This window comes from Astatotilapia calliptera, chromosome 1 (genome assembly GCF_964374335.1).
Source record: "Astatotilapia calliptera chromosome 1, fAstCal68.1, whole genome shotgun sequence".
Taxonomy (NCBI): domain Eukaryota; kingdom Metazoa; phylum Chordata; class Actinopteri; order Cichliformes; family Cichlidae; genus Astatotilapia; species Astatotilapia calliptera.
The window spans coordinates 22,445,683-22,466,871 of NC_137422.1; the positions used below are offsets into that span (position 1 = coordinate 22,445,683).

Below are 21,189 nucleotides of genomic sequence, written 5' to 3' on the forward strand. Positions count from 1 at the left end.
ACATATTTCATTCCATACTTTCCCCTCTCGCCCCTACTAACCTAGCCCTCCACCTACAAAGCCCATTCTTCAACACAACTGGGGAATTTCAATCCTATTTCACATCCTAGAACAAATTCCTTCCCTGATTACTGATGCATTTCAAAGCAGGCATCATTATATTTTCAGACCACTTTCTTTTAAAAATGTACTGAAAACCTTTATGCTGGTTCCCAGGGGCCCCCTTCTCTTCTTCTGTTATGCTCTTATTAGTCTGACTCTCCTACTGCCTGCTGGGGGATCCACATTGCTATTCATTTTCTGTATCTCTGACCTCTGTGTGGATGGAATTCATCTGGTCTATCCCTTGTTCTTTACATTACTGTGGAGACAAGCAGCTACTGTCTGGTGCAGCTATTAAAACATAAACACCATTAAATAAAAATGTGGAGCAGTGAGGGATGTGGAAAGAGCCAAAGAGAAGCATGGAGGAAAAAAATGACTTTCTGCTGTGCTTATAGTCCAGTGTAATTGAATTGCAGTCTATTCTGTAATGAGTAATGTTATGTATGAAGTTAGGAAAGAGAGCTTTTACAACTTCCACTGATACACATATTGAATGCAAATATTTAGAATCTATCAGCTGGATTATTCCCAACGCAATATTGGCTCACCTGTTTGGCTAAATTCATGTCATGGATTCTCTTGGGGGAAAAAAAAAAAAAGAAAATGTAAAAATACAATAAAATAAATAAATTAAAAAATCTTGTACAAACTTTTAAGTCCACGAGACCTTGGAAAATTCTAAAACTCTGCACTCCAAAAGACTTTTTCCATTTATAAATTTTTGAATGGCCCTGAGAGCTAGATTTCATCATTTTTTGCAACCCTTCTCCAAACCTCACCAAACTATAGGATGAGTGTTCCACCCCCAAAAAGGTAAATTTTTTTAATTGTATATTTTTAGAAGAACTATTAGTTTCAGTGACCTAAAGCTGTTGTCCAAGGGAAAGTAACTATTTATTTCAGAAACATTTAAATAATTAAGCTGTTTAAAAGACTGCAACATTAAATAAATTCAGAGAGTTTAAATTTTTAAGTCGGTATGTGTACATTGTTGACTCAAGATTGTTTTCTGTGTGTTTTTCTCTGTGTTTATGATTTGCAAAAGAGACTGAGAGACAAGTTATTCATTTTAATTGATGTGGAACCACTAGTAGCCTTTAAAGGACATTTCATTAAAAGTCAGAAAGAAAAAAAAAAGAAAGAAAAAAGTCTGAAACATTAATTAATAAAAATTCGCCCGACAGCAGTCTGCCTTTAATCAACCCAGAGCATAGGTAGGAAAAGAGCAAGAGACAGAATGATGACCAGTGGAGGTAAGGAGGAGCTTTTATTGCCAGAGTCTTTAATGCAAACCACGAGTCACTTGCCCGGCTAGGAAACCCTGCAAAGAACTGCTTGAGTTGATGAGCTCGTCCAGCTGAATGATATACATCGCCAGGCATAGGCGAGAGCTGTCCATTAGTTACAAGGGTTCCTGTAATGCTCCACTCCAGTACATTATTTCCAAATGCATCAGTCAGCGTCATGCAACACAGATAAATTCTAATGGTTAAGATCTGTAATGCATAGCCTCACCGCTGCTATATTACGCTACAGGTTAGGAGGGCAGTAAGAGAGAGGGGGGAAAAATGTAATTTATTTTTCACTGTAGCCAGTATTCTTCCCATTAGCTTCAAACGTGAGATAAGTTATGGACTTTAACGAGCACCTTTAGCCACCAGAGCACGCTGCACACAAGACTGCCGGGAGAAGAGGTGTGTTGAGGGCTAAGGCAGGAGGGACTGGCAATCTGAATGGATGGCATGGATGACCCACTACATGTGGCTCACAGTCCTCGGTGTGATACAAATGCTAATTATACCAGAAAATTAATTAAAATCATTCAACCATGAATAGCAAGAAATTCTTGTGACAACTTAACACCGGTCCCATATAACGTATCTTATATGAATCATAATTTAAAGTGGGGGGCTTCATGGAGGCCATTCACATAAAATGAATGACCACCTTTGTTTTTTTGAATCATGCAGAGGCGGCCTTGCCTCATGCCTAAATACACATATGTTTGTAGATTTGCTAATCCAATGTCATGGCTGCAAAAGGCACAGCTGTCCTGACCTTTCAAAAAGCTGTGGGATCACTTCCTGTGTATCAGACAGGCAAAGGCAGGAGGTATAAGTGTGCACACACACACACATGTACGCACACTGATGTCGCCCTAAAGCTAGGACAACCATAGTACACTAGAAAAGGTCACACGTTTCTTAATTTCCTAGATTGTGTGCTTCCGTTCATTAAATGATCAACTAAGCCTGTAAGGCTGTTTCTCACAACCTCATACATAAGTCCAATCTGATTTATGTGTTCGTTATTGACCTAGCAAATATTAGGACCGCATAACTTCAATATATAATGTATAAATAATCTACAAACTATTGTTCAGGCACTGTTACAGAGGTTCAGGTTGTTATTACTAGAAGATAGAGCTGGGCGATAGAACGATAACGATATGTATTGCGAAATAACCTTTTCTCGATAGAAAAATTAAACTATTGCGATAGAATAAAAGAAAAAAAAAAAGAACAGCCAATCCAAATTAAGTAGCGCAGAACCGAACCAATCACAGCGTCACGTCATGTGACTTGTTACATGCAGCACAAGTGCCAAGGCGCACATGTGTATTTGTTTGGGAAGCAGCCAGCCGGGCTGCCCAAGTAAAGAAGGAAATGAGTTTGCGGACTAGAGAAAAATCAACAGAGAGCGTGAGCGAAGGTTACCGAAGAAAAAAAACAGATGATGGTTCCAATGCCGGAGAGATTGTCGAACGGAAGAACCATAGAAGTTCCGTAGTGTGAAGGTATTTCGGCTATTTCAAGTCTGACAAAAAACAGAGTAGCGCGCACTGTAAATTGTGCCGAAAGCAAGTCTGGAAATACAATAAAGCGGTGCATGCGCAATCTCTGACTGGAAGCGCTAATTCGTCATTCGGCTTTTGTCAGACTAAAGTAACTGTTAAAACTGTTTGAAAAGTTAAGCTATACAACAAGGAGAGATTGAGAATTTCCTTTTAGTTCTCAGTTTATTTGATATTGACAAAAGTTAGTCAATTTTGTCTGTTCTTCTGTAAAACAAACTAAGATTTATTTTTAGAATTAAAATTTTGTTTGTAAGTGGAACTGACAATTTAGTAGTCTTTTGTTTGTTCTATTTTGAAACTTAAACGCTTTAGCGGCTGCGTTTTGTGTAGTTTGCAATATTTGCCTTTATTTATCTGAAAAAGTCTCATGTTCCTTACGTACATCTACCCTGTTGAACTTATTATGGGAAATAAATATTTAAATAAAAACAAGCTGCTAATTATTTCACATTTTACTTGTGAGCAACGGCACATTTAAATCTTACAAATATAGTTATTTGGCTTATATCGTGATATATATCGTTATCGCCTGAAATGAAAAAAAACATATCGTGATATGAAATAAATCTTATCAAGGTTCAAGGTTCTTTATTATATCGCCCAGCTCTACTAGACGATAATAGTTTGAATGATTTTAAGATGAAATAACATTTCAGCATTGCTTATACATCTCACTTGTTTCTACTCAGAGAGAAAGCTTTTTTAAAAAGTTATGTGGGAACACAGAATTATTGCTGCAATATTACATATTCACAAATGTGAAACAATATTACAATACTGTGTGTGAAATAACGTGAAGTAATATTACAAGAATTTATCATTAATCTGTGATTGCTTTGTACATTTCTTTATGTTTCTGCATTCAGCAAAGGACCATCTCACTTTAGACTTACAAGGTATGCATTCACATGCCGTCTTTGCCTTCTCTGACTTTTGTCTTTAAGTAGCCTTGAGCTACACTGTTTATCCCTCAGAATATATCTTACTGTCAGCATAAAATAAATGTATTTAAACTCTCACTACATGTTCAAATTATAGCTCTATTCAGTGAGCCATTTTTGTCAATGCTAACACATTTGAATGTCAATACTTTAGTGCTGCTCCCTCATTCCACTCATTCAAATAAACAGGTCAGAACCTTTTTGTATATGTAATTAAGTATACAGAGACAATGCATGTAGGATTCTTCAAGCAAATACATCCTTCAACCGATAACCTAAAATTCTCTCAGTAAATTTGTCGCAGTTTTCCAGATTTTAAAACCTAATTGGTGTTAGCGCATAAGAAGAGACTACACTGGCAGAGATCATGAAGGAAAATAGCTATTTATTTAATCAAAAGCTAAACCAACTAAAGTTAATGTCCAATTTCAAACTTAACTAGCTGTGTGCTCAAAAGAAAAGACAGCAAGTCTGCAGCAGGTACTACATAGTCTCGTCGTACATCCCATCATGTGCCAGCTGTGTTTATCCCAGTAAAACTGCTGAGGCTTTAATGCAGATGAATTATGAAAAAACTACAAGAGTCTTAATTACTGCACTCCCTCTACTCAGTCTGAATAATGCAAGATTCCGCTTACAATTACGATAATGTGCACTGAATGCAGTAGTCAACATAACTGCTTAACACAGCGTTAGTCCCCTTTGTACAGGTGTGCATTTCAGGATTAGACTCATCAGAGTGCATGTGCGAGTACACAGATGAGTATGCTTCTACTAATGTGGCATGTGGTGCATGCTAAATGCAACCATTTAGGGACATGTGGCAGTGGACGTGTTTACCCTCTGGCACTTGTCTCCGGTTCATCGAGGGTGAGAAGGCAGGGGGGCTGTGGTAGCATCTGCTGGTAAGAGCAGAGGGAAGTGCAATGAGGCAGAAGACATGCACAAACACATCCACACATGCACACAGACACATGCAAATACCTGCACTGCAATAACTGCCACGACGAATGTGAAAATATAATTAGACAATGACAGATAACACAGAGCTTGGCTGTCATGTTGACAAAGCAGACTTTCTGAGCTGCCGATTCAGGCACAGGCAGACAGCGATCTTATCGACTGTACATCTCACTAAACATTGACAGAAAAATTCTAAGAAGCAGCGATTTAAATTTAAAGTTGGCTAAACTCAACTATCTGACTTGTAGCCATATATAAATGTCACGTTTGGCATTTTTTTACTTGCCACAGCAACAGGGTAGTATAATTCTGCTGTTAAGAAAGGCACATTGAATTCTGACCTGATGATGTTGAGGAGGAGGCTGTATGTGTTTCACAGCAGGATCTACTCACACACTGAAATAAAGGCTTCTGTTAAGCTTCCAATATCAATGTCCAGATGCTGAAATTACACTCAGTGTCTGTAAAAATGTGGAAGCTAAGCAAATTCCAATAAGACTATATTAGATCTTTCTTTTTGATGTCTTTGTCATGACCACATTAAATATCATTTCAGCCTATCAGCCTATATTTACACAGGTACTAAATAAGGCTTTTCCTCATACACCAAAAATAATACCAAAAAACGCTACAAAAAGACAGGACTTTTAGGCATTCATTCTTTATAATGTATGCATGTACTTATGTTTGCATGCATGCGGATGAGATTGAGCGAGAGAACGAGTGAGTAAGCAAGAGAGAGAGTGCATCAGTACACTAGGAAACATGTTGCGTGGGCTTTATGAAAGCTGAGAAAGCCCAACACAGTGAAACATTCATACACATGAGGTAATAGCTAGCAGGTGACTACTTACTCACGTTTTGCTAAAACAAAATTCAACCTCTTATAACATTTTTAGAACCAGATACCTTTTCAACCCCCACCAGATCCTAAAAATCTTATTGCTAAAATTTAAACTATATTTAACACAGACGAAATGCAATTATATCCTTAAATTGAGAGAGCACACTTTCCCCCCCTCCAACAATACATGCTTTTACATAGGCTGGGTGACATTATTCATGGATGGCTGGATTTGTGGATAGATCCATTTGCGTCTCTGTGATTTCAGATGCTGTTAACCAGAATGCTAAAACCTTCATGTTAGTGGAACAAGATTGCCACTTTTATGGGAACGTCTTGTGCTGAAATAAATTCTCACCTCCTAATGTGTGCTGAGAGATCAAGGGGTGCACTGAATGTGGAGGGAGCTGTCAATGAAAGTAACAATCTAGCCTTGCTTCTCATTTATGCTTTTCCTTTAAAACACAATCACTCTGTACCATCATACTGTGGTTGCAGGCTACAGCTATGCTATCACATTCACCAAGCTGATAAATATTCAGGATTATAGTGTGCCCAAAATTCATTTAATTTCATCAAACAATCATATTTTAGGAATTACGTGTATTAAAAGATCATTTTACACAGATTTTAGAGAGCCAACCTAACTGTGTACGATCTAGAAGAATGCATTACAACACATTATCTTGTTCTTAAAGACAGAATATAGTGTTTGATTATATCTGAGTCCAAAACTTATTTATCACAATTATAGTGAAAAAAATCTGGCAGAAATAAATCCACAACAGCAACAGAAGACAAGTTCATCAAAACGGAAACATATAACAAACATTTTCCTTCTCAGTGTGAAAAGTTACGTGAAAATACAGGGAAAAAAAAAATTAACCCCTCGGACCTAGATAAATAATCTGATGCCTTGCCTTGTTGGTTTTATTAGGAGGATATTTAATACTCTTATGGAAGAAACCCTTTCCTTTTCAGCTATAAAGCTGCTCAATGAAAAAATAAAAATAGGAAGTGAAAAACTATATAGATCCTAAAAATCTTATTGCTAAAATTTAAACTATATAATACATTCAAATGGACTAATCCATTTTGATTTTATTCATCCAAGGACATTATTGTTACCATTATGAGTCATAACATGTTTATAACAAGTATAAACAAAGATTTCCAGAGTATGTAGCTGCAAACAGCAATGAAGGGGCATAGCGTTTCAGCTGGGCTAAGTTGCCATGACAACTTGATATGACTATGACAACATTTTGGCTGTAAACAATAACAGGCGTAAAACATTTTCTTTACTGCAGTGCCACACCAGAGGTAAGAAAAGTATGCTGGTGGCAAGTCCATACATCATTTGGTTTGGCTGTAAAGGTCCCAACCAACTAGGCCTGTATGACAAGCCGACATGTCTCAGACTTAGCACACATATTACCACACAAGAACTGTTTAGTAAAAACAGGTCACTGGTTAAAAGGCAAAAATATTTTTTTTCTTTTCTTTTTTTAATTACTATTAGAAATACAATGATGTGCAAATACAGTCCCGAATCAAAAGTTTAAGACCACTTGAAGAATGGCAATGGTTATGGAAAAAACAAGTCAAGTGGAAGACCCAAAAAAAGTTCACCAGTACTGAGCCAGAGGATCCAAACGGCTGTCCGTCAAGACACTGGATGATCCTCGAACCAAATTACGCCCGTTACTGGTACCAACTGCAGCCCCATAACCATCAGATGGCATCTGAGACTGAAGGGCTTCAAAAACAAAAATGTCTTCAAAGGCCTCGTCTCCTTGAACGCCACAGAACTGACCGTTTGGGCTTTGCAAGAGAGCACTAAACATGGGACACTGAAGGGTGGAAGAAAGTTTTATTCTCTGATGAGACCTTTATGGTCCTGATGGTTTCTTACATTACTGGCATGACAAGCAGATCCCACCTGAGATGTTTTCTACATGCTACAGTGAAGGGGTGCCATAATAGTCTAGGTGCCTTTTCCTTTTTCCTTTAGTGGAACAATGGGGCTTCAGGAGGTGCAGGGGTGTCAAATGGGCGCTGGCTATGTCCAGATCTTGGAAAGAGCATCCTTTGTGAAAATTTTTGTAACAAACCTAATGAGATACTTAAATCTCATTAGGTATCCTAATAAGCTAACAAAGGGAAATGACTTAAGCTAAAGATAGCCAGAGTTCAGAGTCAGCCACAAACTGGTAGCCTCGGTATGAGCAAAACATCTAAACGGTTATGGGGGAAATTATGGAGATGAGTTTTAGAAAGAAAAAAAAAAGAGAGAGAAAGAAAAATTAACGCAGATGTCCTGTTATCTAGAGAAGTTATAAACATATTGGAAAATGATGTAGGTACCCGACTTTTGGCTTTTTATATCAATCTGATGTAACTGTAAAAAAAGTCGGGTAATGGTGGGCGTATAGCAACTTTTTCCATGTAATTATTTTCCAATAGCAAGGCACTTTATTTGCAACTGATTCATTGAGAGAAGACCTATAACTTACGCAAGTTTGTGGAAATGTTTGACAATTTATTTTATTATAAAATAGAATTCTGCATAGAAGAAAGGTGTCACTTATAGCTCTTAGAAAGAAAATCATAATTAGCAAAAAAAACGGTGTTGCCTTTTTAGGCCAAATGCTTCAATGTTCTGTGCTTCAAAAAATGATGTCCACATCCACATTACATATTACAACTTTGGTGTTGCACAGATGTGTTTTCAATTTTTTTCCTGATTAATAGTTTAACTTGTCTGTGATAAACAGAAATGTAAATATATAAAATACATGACAACTTTTGTTTATAAAAAATTTAATAAAACCCAATATGGTGATATTTCCATGATCTTTAAACTGGGTTTACACAGTACCTAATTTTGAAAAAATAGCTATATGGCCTAAAGGTTACGTGCATGAATGTATATTGGGGCAAAGTTAGAGTCAATAAACCTTGCGGGTGCTGTCCCAGTCGATGTAACAAATTTCACAACTTTTTAGCAAACACTTTCAATACTTTAGTTGTCTACAGTTTTGCTGATTGCCCTAACCAACTACATTCAGTCAGATGACTACTGTGATAATATTGTACTACACTGACCGTGTTTCTCTTTGGTTCAGTCCCGAGCAACATACTGACAAAGTGCTAAAAACTATTTTAATACCCTGATTTGGCAATGAATTTTACAAAGTTGTAGTAAGTAAACAGATGATTGCTGTATAATTTAATTATATATATATATATATATATATATACTGGAAATTCAGAATCACTTTAAATTATAGCCTGTACAATTGTAGAGGTGGGGATATAAGTTACTAGCTTCCCCAATGATGGATAGACATATTTAATCCTCCGCTTCATACTGCACCAATGAGAAAGGTTCATCTGGGTAGATAGGGTTAGCATCTATGGGGAAGACTGTATGCTAGTTTGGAAGTTAGTTACATGAAAATGTAATATCATTAGACAATAGGAGTTACTTCGGTATATTCCTGCATGTTATATATAGTCATGGAAACCTTCATGGGAATGCATTTTATTTTTAACGCGTTTTATATTTCTGACAATAGCACTTGTTCAAACTATCCAAACTATTACAATCACATTTTTTTATCTTAGGTATCTGATATAAGAGTTAAAAACTTACAGTACTTGTATGTACCATTTTGCTGAAATCTCAGTGTATTTGCATTCACTAATAATAAATCACACAACCCTGTAATTAAGAGGGCTAATTTATAAAATAATTTCATGCGAACACAAGCTGCAGTGATTGTGATGCTTAAACAATTTTAAAACATGATCACTTTGCTTATTAAAGCAACCAGTTTGTGAAATCAGCCGTACATTAATGCAAGTTTTCTAATGCATATTCATCTTACGGCATTTAAATGGAAATATTACCCCGCTATATGTGTCATTCAATAGATTAAATGCCCTGTGTAATCCCAGAAAGCCCTGAGTACAGTTACATGTCCAACTAATTGCCGCATGAATACCATACATATTGAAATCTAACCTTGGCAATTTCACAGCCTCATTACGGAGCAGAAATTATGACTTAAAAAAATGCAAAACGAGAATCGTTACAAGATGAAAAAGCAATGGAAAATCATCTGACAGTCTAATTTAGAAACGTGCAAGCTGGAATCAGCGAAACGAACCATAACAGCGTGCAAGACAGAATTTTAACAGCCGAAAGGTAAAATTATAAAATAATAAATAATGCGATGGGAGAGTCAGTATTTCCACACGATAGTTCTCTCATCTTCTATAATCCAAAGTCGTCATACAGCAACAGAGATGGTGAGACATTCATCAAAGCATGTGTATATATATCTGTGTACATTTGTTAAACAAGCAAGGAGAGCGACATGCTGACTTACATAACAACCTCCTTCATCTCTTTCTGCTTCTCATGTGCCCTAATGGACACAAACACACACAGGCATACAGACAGACACACACACACACACACACACACACGTCCACTGCTACACAATAATTGTCCAAGAAGGAGGGAACAGATGCCCCTTCAGGCTCAGGAAGAGGTGGCACACTCACTGTGCTTGTGTGCAATGGGGTAGTCTTGGAATAAACACCTTTCTACAATCACAATCTCAGCTGTGTCTAAGCATAAGGAAACACAGAAAGATTCCAACTTCCAGGACAGAGGCAGCTGATGCAAAAATATGACGACATGACATCTGGAATTTCTGTGGTTACAAGGCCTGAAGAAGAATTCAGAAAACAAACATCTTTTTTTTTTCTTTTTTTTTTTTAAAACATTCTAGTCCTCAGTGAGTTGGAGTGCAGGGAAGGATGCCTTTTATCCAACGGTGTCCCTGGTGGCTTTTTTCCTCCGGAATTGTCTCGTTAGCCATTAGCCTCATATCAAATATGCAAAGCAGGCCAATCGTTACAAACGAGTCGTAATAGAATAATTGCAGCAAGCAGGATCCTGCTGGGGAATGAAAAGCCCAAACAATTGGCGTGCAATTTATATCACACATGAGGATGTCTGGTCCTACTCTCCCTGGATTCAGCCTGGATGGCTCTGTGCTGGGCTTGGCTGGGCTGAGTGGTGGCATCCCAGGGTACTAGTGGAGACTGACTGGAGCCCACACACGCATGCCTTGAGATACAGCCTCTCTCTCCTATGTTTCTCTCTCCTCTCCATCCCACCCAGCACTCGGCTGCCTTCATCCAACTGAGTCATGAGGAAATCCTCCACAAGAGGAAAAAGCTGCCAGCTTCAATGGCAAAAAAAAGCATTCTCAAAAGCGGGCATCAAAGAAAAGGGAAAGAGTGAACAACAAACGCTCACACAACAAGACAAAAGGAATAGTCAGAAATCGCTGTCGCTCCGCCCAGTCAAAATCTTCCGCCTTTGTTTTTTGCCTCTCATTTTATTTAGTTTCGCAGTTGTTTTAGAGAATTAGCATCTGGTACTGAGCCTTTGTAGAGGGATTTATGTGCCCCCCTACACATTTCTCCCATACCACCCATTCCCTCCCTTCGCCTTCTTATCCCCCCATCAGTCTGCCAGACAAGTTTTTTCCCACCCAGTCAAAGTACCCAGCCAGCAACCCCTTTTGTGGGTGTGCTTGTTTAGTGTGGGTCTGGTCTGTTAGAGTGGTGCGTGTCGTGCCAGCCTGGATAGGAGGAGAAGCGAGGTGAAAAAACTCTTTGTAAGTTATGGGAACACTATGAGACAGACGCAGGCGCTCATAAATTATACGGCTCATTTGCATATTCTTGGCATAAGACATTATGCAAATACTGGCCAATTTGCATAATGAATTCCTCTTGTTGCCTCAATTGCCCAGTTGCTGCTTTTTATTTAATAATAATAAAAAAAGTGTGAAACAATAATAACAGCATGTTTGAGACCTATGAATCACTTTGGCACTGCTTCCCTGAAACATCAGATTTAGAAAAGACTCAACTTTGATCATACAGCTAAGTAATTATCAACGATAAATTGTGTCCAGTATATAAGACGAAAGAAATAGAGGCAATTTAATTAACGTAAAAATCATATGAAGTCACACAGCACCCGAAGCATCCATAAACTTCTCGCTTAATTATTCTATTCTTATTCAACACTTAAAGCAAGCCACTGCATTGCTAATTAAGAGCAGCGAACATACCCTCCTCGAAAGGGAGGGTCATTTTTATTAAATAATTAAGCTATTTCTATCTCGCGCCTTTGAATCTCATCTGCGCCGTACCAAACGACTAGAATAAAAGGCAACGAAAGAGAAAGCAGCTGTGTCCAAGATAATTATTTAATCAAATATGCGCTGCTGATGAAAACGCTAATCACAAACAAGAATTAAAAGATCATTAGTGCTAGTTTACCCAGTGCTTTATCAAAAATGTCGGAATACATAGTCGTTTGGCTGTTACGCTTCTTATTCGTGTCCGACAAAAATAACAGCAAAACAGACGGTAGGAGGCAGGATAAATGATCGGGAAGCAATTAAAGAAAATTACAAACCGAGCAAGCGAGAGAGGAAAGAGAGAAGTGTGTAGTGTGAGCGAAAAGGCAAGAAGACAGAATTGAGGAAAATATAGCAAAGAAAGAAAAACCAAAGGGTGGTACGGGGCATAGGCGGCTCTCTGATTGTTTATAAAATGTTAGGACAACACAGTCCTGTAGGATCAAACTGTTTAATGTCAACTTCAATCAGCTACAGGCTGATAAACTGGGATTGAGATTCTTCACTGTGCACTGTGACACAAATAGCCACAGCTCGCCCTGGTTTTGTTGCACTACATTAGGGTTGCTATTTGTTGGTCGAAGCTCTATCACCATTCAGTACCAGGGCAGAGGAAAGGCAAAGCAGCACTGATGCCTGGCACGTGGGTTACACGGCGGGGCACAAAACCTGCATTCGAAATTCGGCTTCTAGAATCAATTAACTCAAATGTTAATTAATGTCTAGCCACAGAAGAAAAGAGGGCGAGGGAAGCTGGGTGTACTGGGCATGTGGAAGAAAGGCTAGGGAGAGGAGGAGGGTGAGTAAGAGAGGGACTGAGATAGAAAGGGGATGGGCAAATAAAGGAAACAAGGAGCGAATGCGGTTGATGGCAGAGAGAAGTTGGCACAGTGCCATCCATTCAGTGGTAGCACCAAGGCGGACTTCTGTTCGCTCTCTAGGGTAGGTAGTTAGATGTAGCCAGGGAGACGGAGGATGCTGCTGTCATTTTGGTAGCATCATAAGGTTTTAGTCCCTCTTTTTTCAAGTTTTTTAAAATTCTTGTTCTTTTTATTTATTTATTTATTTTATTTTTAATAATGGCTTGTTTAGTCAATATTAAAAGTTGGAGTGAAGATAAGGGCCTTGAGACGCACATTCGTCATTAGTTAGGACTATCCAAGGAGGACCTTGTGAACATCTGATGAAGATCTGAAGATGCGAGTTGAAAGAACTCCGGGAGCTATCAATAAGATGGATTAGGTGTTGCAGCATGGCACATTGATGAGAATACAAGGGTGGATATCAGGTACTTCGAAATACAGCAAAAAGTCTGCAGATCACAGACTACGTAAGACAGGAAGTCCATTCGAGACGATTGGTGCCAGGTGCACAAGCGTGGGAAACGGTGGCAGCGACACATGGGATTAATTAAGAAGACGTAAAATCGAAAGCAAAAACAATAGGAACTCAAGGATGTTTTGTTGTTCTAGTGATAAAGGGGGGTGTGGCGGTGGCACAAGAAAAAGCTCCTCCCTTACGCTCCTTCTTGCTCTCTCCCTCTAACCATCTGAGGCACCGCTCTCTATGCCAGCCAGCCAGCCAGCCATCTGGGCAGGAGATGCTATGCCAACTCATTCATTTAACAGTAAAGGATATATCTTTTGAAGATGGCAAACCAACCTCGCAGCTGGCATTTAAAGACTTGGGTAAAAGTCACGTGTTTGGAGGATTGCCAAGGAGTAATATGGCACTTACGGGTCTCAAGTGGTGTGCCAGCGGGAACGTAATGGCATCTGGCACGAAATCCAGCGAAGGACGAAGGAAATATACCACGATAAAGCCAAGTCGACACAAACGGATACCCTTCACATACCGGCTGCCAAAAACAATAGCGAACAGAACAAACAGAGAAATTACGGTATCAGATACGACTAATTGGAGTAAAATTTACTGCGTTAATTAGAAACACATTCAATCAAAGGAACGACTTCTCAGGGGATCAAAGAAAAGAAAAACACAACCATGATGAAGCCAGACGAAAGTACAGAACTGTTCAAGTCTTGAAGTGAGGAGAGTGCCTCTTTTTGTGCCAACTCCCTTCGCTCTATACGCAATGTTTTCTCCATTGTAAACTACCATTTCTTATTGCACTGGTTGGCAGCCACAATGAAAGAGTACTACTACTGCAACAGACAGTACCAATCTGCCAATCGCTCGCAAGAGGAGGAGGGGGTAAAGAGTAGACCTAAGGGGCTATGCCTGAAGCTCAATAGCAGCTGTTTACAATGTCACAGACACAAAAGAGAGGCAAAAAATGCAAACACGAGGATGCATACTAATGAACTGCCAAAACAAATTATAATCAGCAGCCAGACAGCAATTAATCTTTTTCTCTTTGTTTTCAACTTGTGGTTATCAAAAGTAATAACACGTTCTGTGCCCCACTGAATATTTTACTACTTCTAAGAGAAAAAAAAAATCTGCATAAAAAGATCAGAATTTCTTCATGTGTAGCAAGTCAATCAATAGCAGAGAGCAATGCCGTCATTCTAGCGATTCATCTACATTCCCAACAATTGTAACAGACTTTAATTCCTATAGGCTCGATATACGTGGCAGCCTGAGAGCCAAGCGAGAGAGTTGGCATGGAAATGACTGGAAGTTATTGGAATGGGCACAGAAAGCATGGGAACAAGGAGACAAGCCGAGTTCAAGAAACACCGAAGGGGAGGTGCTGGCCTGGCTGCAGCCACACTGGGGGTAGTGAGGCCGTGGGAACTCATTACATCTTCCACACCCACACTCCACAGCTCCACGACTTTTTTTTGCCCCCTTCTTGCCCACCACCCAAAAGAAATGAACAAACTCCACCCTTTGAGGATATACCCTCCCGCACTAAACTATCATAAACAGATGCAACGCAGACTTACCAACTGGTTTGAATCACAGTTTGGGGGACTCTCTGGGTTGGAAGGAACGTTTCTGTTGCTCCAGCGCAGTCTGCTGGCATCGGGCACAGAGCCAAGGATGGGCATCGCTGCGAAGACAACGGAGGATTTCGTTAAGTTCGTTTTCGCGATTAATATGCACAATTGGAATTAAAACAGTAATTAGCAACGCATGGATATTCATTCACTGGCACCAACAATTATTGTTAATTGTTTCCCTGGGATTTATTTGGAAGACGGGCATGGTTGTGCAATATGAATAATTAAGGAACTCATCCAAAGGAAGGGATTATAACATCTTTGTGCTTGCTACCCAATACTGGCACTACCAAGATGTCTGAATCTTGTAGTACCACCACTGAGGAAGGACTGCTTGAAAGATGGCATCTTTTTGGGCATCGCAAACGCAACAATCATGATCGCAAGAAATGCGATTAGCAATTTATTTCATAATTGGTGGCGTATTTCCTCTCCATTCATCACATGGAGACACATGGATCTTCTAATCTTTCGGCGCTAATGAACTTTGGATAATCACCCCTTTATTTAATTCCATGGGGGATGTTAATTGTGCAGTGTCTTCATCACACAAATGGATTACAAAAAAAAAAAAAAAAAAGGGCTTGCACGAGAGAGCAGAATGGAATTGGGGGTGGAGTGTGTGTGTGTGTGTGTGTGTGTACACATGTGTGTGAGAGAGAGAGAGGGTAAGCAAGAACGGAGATATTTTTCTTCCTTCGTTATATGCCAGTAGTCAAATAATGCCACAGTACTCACAAACAAGCTGAGAAAAGCTCCAACATTGCCAGTGATGTTTAAGTGCTCCCTCTTGGAAAAACCTGGTCTCTTTGCTCTCTGCATGCTCTCTAGAGCACCAACTCTCACATATGAAGACATCTGCCTTCCCTGGTTCTGGATCTTACAAAGCTGGAGTGAGAAGAAACCCTCCTGGAATCTAATTTCAATCAAACTGGATGCTATGCGTGTTATTCAAATGATTAGTGCATTAGCGGCATTAATCTTTGTAAGAGTGGTGTTGGTGCCCTGTCGAAGCGGAATGCAGAAGAGACAACAGACACTGTGGCAGGCACTTGCTAATGTCTTCTGTGCTTAATCATTCTACAGCAGAATGGTTTTATGCATGTTTCATTTGCATATCATTAAACCGCTAAGGCATACGGGCAAATGGCAGCATCGAGTGAGAGAGTGGAAACAGAAAAGCATAAAATATAAAGAGGGGGGGGGAAAAGCAACTCATTATGCGATAACAATCTTCAAAGCTGCGCGCTTCGTTTCTGGCAACCTGTCAATTCGTTTAATTCAACATTAATTAAAAAAAAAAAAGTCAGTGCGCTCAGCCTTTTTAGCGAGGATTAATTGAGCACCTTGCAATCCGTGCGAGAAGCCATCGCAGATAGACTGAATGTCTGTTCATGTAGAACTTAACGGATGTTTGTGGATTTTTGAATGGAACAGAAATTAGATTTTTAATTGCGATCTCAGACTTGTGATCAGCAAAGGCGGGGACTGAAAGAAGCAATTTGCTGTGATTTAATGTGATCTTGTGCAAGAGCTTAAAAGTGTTATATGAGTGAGAGCAGGTGAACGCAGGTGTGATTTGGACACAGTCTAAGTGACAGGGACAGGACTAAAACATTGTCATACTTGAAGAGAATAATTGAGACTAATCCTGTTGCATGTTTTTTTTCCCCATGATTCCCTAACATAACAAAACTTCAGGTTACATCTCACATAAACATATCTAAAATATTCACACAACTAAACTTGACACTGGTTATTCCTTTGGAATCAGGCCTAATATATGTGTATTAATTTGTGAGAACTGAGCCCCCACCACCACCACCCCATTCTCCAAATCCAGTGAATTTCAATATTTTATAGTCACACAGGACACAGGTAGAGAAAAGTAATTAAATGTGAACCACAATCATTCCACTATCAAGATTAAATAATAGCAAGCAAAAGCAAAAACCTTTTAAATCATAAAGACCCATAAAGAAGATTCGGAATATGCGACCTTTTTGAAAACAAAGCAAGTAACAAAATTTAAAGTTCAGGTTATTTTTTAATCAAATAGCTTTTAAATAACAAAATAATATCCCAGTGAGTTACAAAATTAACAGCTTGGAAAAACAATCCAGCGACAGTCAAAATGTGACTGCACAGATACCTGCATATGCAACTGCGGATCATCCCCTTTTCCATTTTGTACATCCTTGCTTAATTCTTCCCCTACGTAAGGCAAATCCCCCCCCAAGCCAGAATATTCAAATGAACTGAGCTTCACGCCTCACACAATTAGCCATGTTTAGTAATTTGAGACATGAGTGCCGCAGGGACGAGGGGGAGGGGCGGCACAGATGAGGAAGCAGGTTGGCAGGGGAAGCCCAGTGAAGTGGGCGGGTATAAGCCTGGCGCTTTGTAACCATGGCACATGCAGATGTCGCTATAGTTCTTCCAAAAGCTTCTACCAACCGAGTGGGAACGAGGAATTTATTTGGCATCACATACCTCCACCATGCGTTTCTAATGAGTGAAAACTGGTGGAGTGTGGGAATCAGGCTGGCAGCCAGGGCCAGAGGTACTGATATGGGTGAGACCAAGCTTAGGGGAGATCCCACCCAGTATGAGAGAATGTGGATGCAAATAACGAAGCGGGAGAGGTTAAGCAATACCAGCGAGGTGTCAGTGTATTTCCAAGCCTGTCATAAGACCTAGACATTATGCAGGGAGCTGATATTAATATGCATGCAGGCCCTCTTTATTATGCAGCTCAGCATGCAGTAATATTGCTAGGCTGTTCGTGCCATGCCTTAGTTACTCTCTTAGAATGTTATCTCTCACTGAACAAACACAGCCCTCATTTCTTCTCCCTCCTATTAAAATGTTTAATTACAGATCATATCCATCGAAGCCAATTTGAAAAAGAAACAGAATCTCAAATGACGAGGCCCATCACTGAGAGGAAGCAAGATGACAACACTAAATTGTCAGTAAGATGATACAGTCTGTATATTATAAATGTAATTTCACGGCTTCCTTTAGCATCCAGAATTCATTTATTTGATAGCGGAAGTAGCAGATGTAGTTAGTTATTATTTCTTTAAAAATACTAACTTTTATACAGCGTATAAGAAATATAATGTCACATATATATATATATGTCACATCCTTTCAATCAAAAAATTATTGAAACAAACTACACAGCATATACTACATCCGTACATTTTTACTTGATAAATGTTTCCCAAAATTTCACATGCAATTACTGTGCTAAAATTCAGCATAACTGAAGGTGGTCAAAATATAAAAATCTATCAAACACAACTGCATCTGAATGTAAGAGACTGGAGCTAATCACCCTTCATTTCCTTGAATACAACAAAAACGTGTCACTAAGTTTTCCACAAAATATACACATTGCAAAGTTTTGGACTAGGCTATATAACAGGAAACCTACCTGTTATCCATCTTTCATTTATAAGGCAGCTACATATATAACTCAGTGGGTCAGTGTAACCTCACCTAAGAATTTGCATAGCCATTATTCTTACCTTTATGAATCACATAGACATGTAGTCAGTAAGAATGAACCACCTAGATGTCTGAATTGGACCAGCCAAGCTTAGAAATAGCATCTCTTTAACCACTGTCTTGTCTGCAGTCTGCAGATTAATTGGGTCCTGGTAATTCTATCAGATTATTATTAATACGCTGTCATGGAGGCAATCGTGGTGACCCCCTGGATCTAGCGGGTTCTTTATAAAGTGGTGTGAAGGTCAACTGTCAATCAGCATGCACAATATGATAATCAGTCAAGTCAGAACGAGCATGCCATTAACACCAGCAGTAATGGCTGACGAAAGAACTGTCATAACAGCAAGCCTCCGGGGACGAACACTTATAGATTGGCTGGGAAAGAGGGAATGAGGAATCTCAGTCACAGAAAGAATGTTGCATTTGTGAAATCCTGTATTTGAGACAACAGATGTGGCTGTAGCATTACCAACACCTTTAACTAGCTAAAACACATACTAGATACTAGTTCATATCTAGTATCCTTTTTAAGTGTTTACCAATATAACAATTTTATGTGAAAGGCCAACTCTTCTTCCTTCAAACTGAAGTAAAATTACTTTGCACTTGACAGATATGTCCTGTGTAAAGAAGACTGGGAACTCACTGTACTAACTGAGCAGTGCTTAAACCATACTATGGCTGTCAGAGATATAAAGATGTACCATCTGAGTGTGACTATTCTGCTCGGTCTACTGAGAAGCTGCCCGTTTCAGAGAGGGCAGACTTCACTGCCCATGAGAAATCCACTGGATACTAAAAAGAGTAGGCCATCCTATGGGATACAGTCACTAAATGCCCTTCATGAGTCCTGCATGCTCCATGAGATTCAGAGTGTGTGTGTGTGTGTGTGTGTGTGTGTGTGTGTGTGTGTGTGTGTGTGTGTGTGTGTGTGTGTGTGTGTGTGTGTGTGTGTGTGTGTGTGTGTGTGTGTGTGTGATTGTTAGTAAGCATACAATTTACTGTCTGTGCAACAGAAAGAGAGGAAAGATATTAGAGACCAGGCATAGTCCCTGTACAGGTCAGAGTTTAACAAAGAAGAAAGAGAAAGAAGTAAGTGAGAAGGGAAGACGAGACAGAGAGAAAAAGACAGTGAGCTGGAGTTGAAGTGAATGCATGAGATGAGACAGTGTGAAAGAAATGGTTTGTCTGTGCTATGTCCCACAGGGCCTGAACTGGGCGGCTGGCAAGGGAGCCATTACATGCATGTCTCTGACAGCTCACTCTCTCATTACGCTAGCAGACAGTTAACACCACCATCCTTACACCCCAGCTTTGTAATGTAGTCCATATCATCGCCCAAATACACTTTAATAGTTTTAGTGCCTACTTTGATACACTGTACATTAAGAGCTACTTATAAAGAACGATACTTTAAATTTGAGCTCTAAAGAACCACTTAAAGCCTGGACCATACTTAAGTATTGCCTTGGCATAAAATACTAGAGTAGCCATGGGTGTTTTCTAACAGATAAACTAAGTTATCATCACTCTTGGTTCCCACAACATAAATTAAATGATCTGAAGAAAGAAAATAAACCATGTTTATCAGAATGTACACATCTTTCCAAATTAATTACAATTAATGACAAAACGAGAATTATAGAGCTCTACTTCAGTCAAAATGCACTACTGTATTTAATACTGCTAATTATTCAGAAGGTTTGTCAATATCTAAACAGAGGAGTCAGATATATTGTCAGATGTATGCGACTCCACATATTTGTTGAACATAACGTGTAGGGCTATATAGAAAACATGTCATCACAGACAGCTGCATGAAAGATTTCACAGGACTCTGTACTCCTGTGAAAAACTAAGTACACACCTATTTCTTCAATAGTAAATAATAGGCCAGGTGCTGCAAATCAAATGCACCTGATTATTTAATCATCAGCAAATGTGAGCACCTCCAAAAAAGCAGAAGTTTTCTATTACAAAATGTTCCCTGGAGTGGACGTCGCAGCAAACTCATCCCAAGGTCAGAGAGAAATCGAAAAAAACAAGCACAATGTGTTAGACTATAAAGGCCCAAGGTAGCATGTTACTTGTTAAGGTTCATGAATGTTAAAGTTCATGACTGTACAATTAGATCAAGATTGAAGAAGGATGGCTTGTTTGGGAGAGTTTCCACAAGAAAGCTTCTTCTATCCAGAAAGAACAGCACAGCTTAGGTTTAATGTGCATCTGAAGAAATCACAAGACTTCTGGAACATAACATGATTGTATAGATGTGTGGCCATAGTGCAAAGCAGCACATTTGGTGAAAAACAAACAGAGCGTATTAGTTAAAAACAACGCTCACAGGACCTGGGCACCTTGCAGACACTGAGTCAACAAGAAATTTCTCTGCACTCCAAAGTACTCTACAGTCAAATGTAACGCCATCTGTCCACCAGAAACTTGGTCATGCAACAGGGTCATAAGTGCATCGGCAAATCTATTTCATTAGATTTCATTCTAGTCAATGGATAGAGAAAAAAAAAAAGAATCAGTGGTTTGGCCCTGTTAAATTCCAGACTTGATTTCAACCTAGCTGAAATACTGTTTTGTCATCTTAAGAGAGCTGTGTATAATTATGCCAGCAAATATCACTGACCTGAAACAATTTTGTAAAGAAGAACTGGGCAACATTTCTCTAGAATTATGTGAGAGATTGATAAAGTCATACAGAAAAATATTGCTTCATGTTTTGGTGCTATAGGTTGTACAAGCT

At 39.2% G+C, this 21,189-nt stretch overlaps 1 long non-coding RNA gene across 1 annotated transcript in view; it reads right to left on the minus strand.

Annotated features, from left to right (window-relative positions):
• LOC145429452 (uncharacterized) overlaps positions 1–21,189 on the minus strand; it is a 106,559-nt gene that overhangs the window by 63,570 nt on the left and 21,800 nt on the right. Inside the window, exon 3 of the long non-coding RNA XR_013909685.1 lies at positions 14,859–14,965. This is a non-coding gene — a long non-coding RNA (uncharacterized LOC145429452). The remainder of the gene's footprint in view (positions 1–14,858; positions 14,966–21,189) is intronic.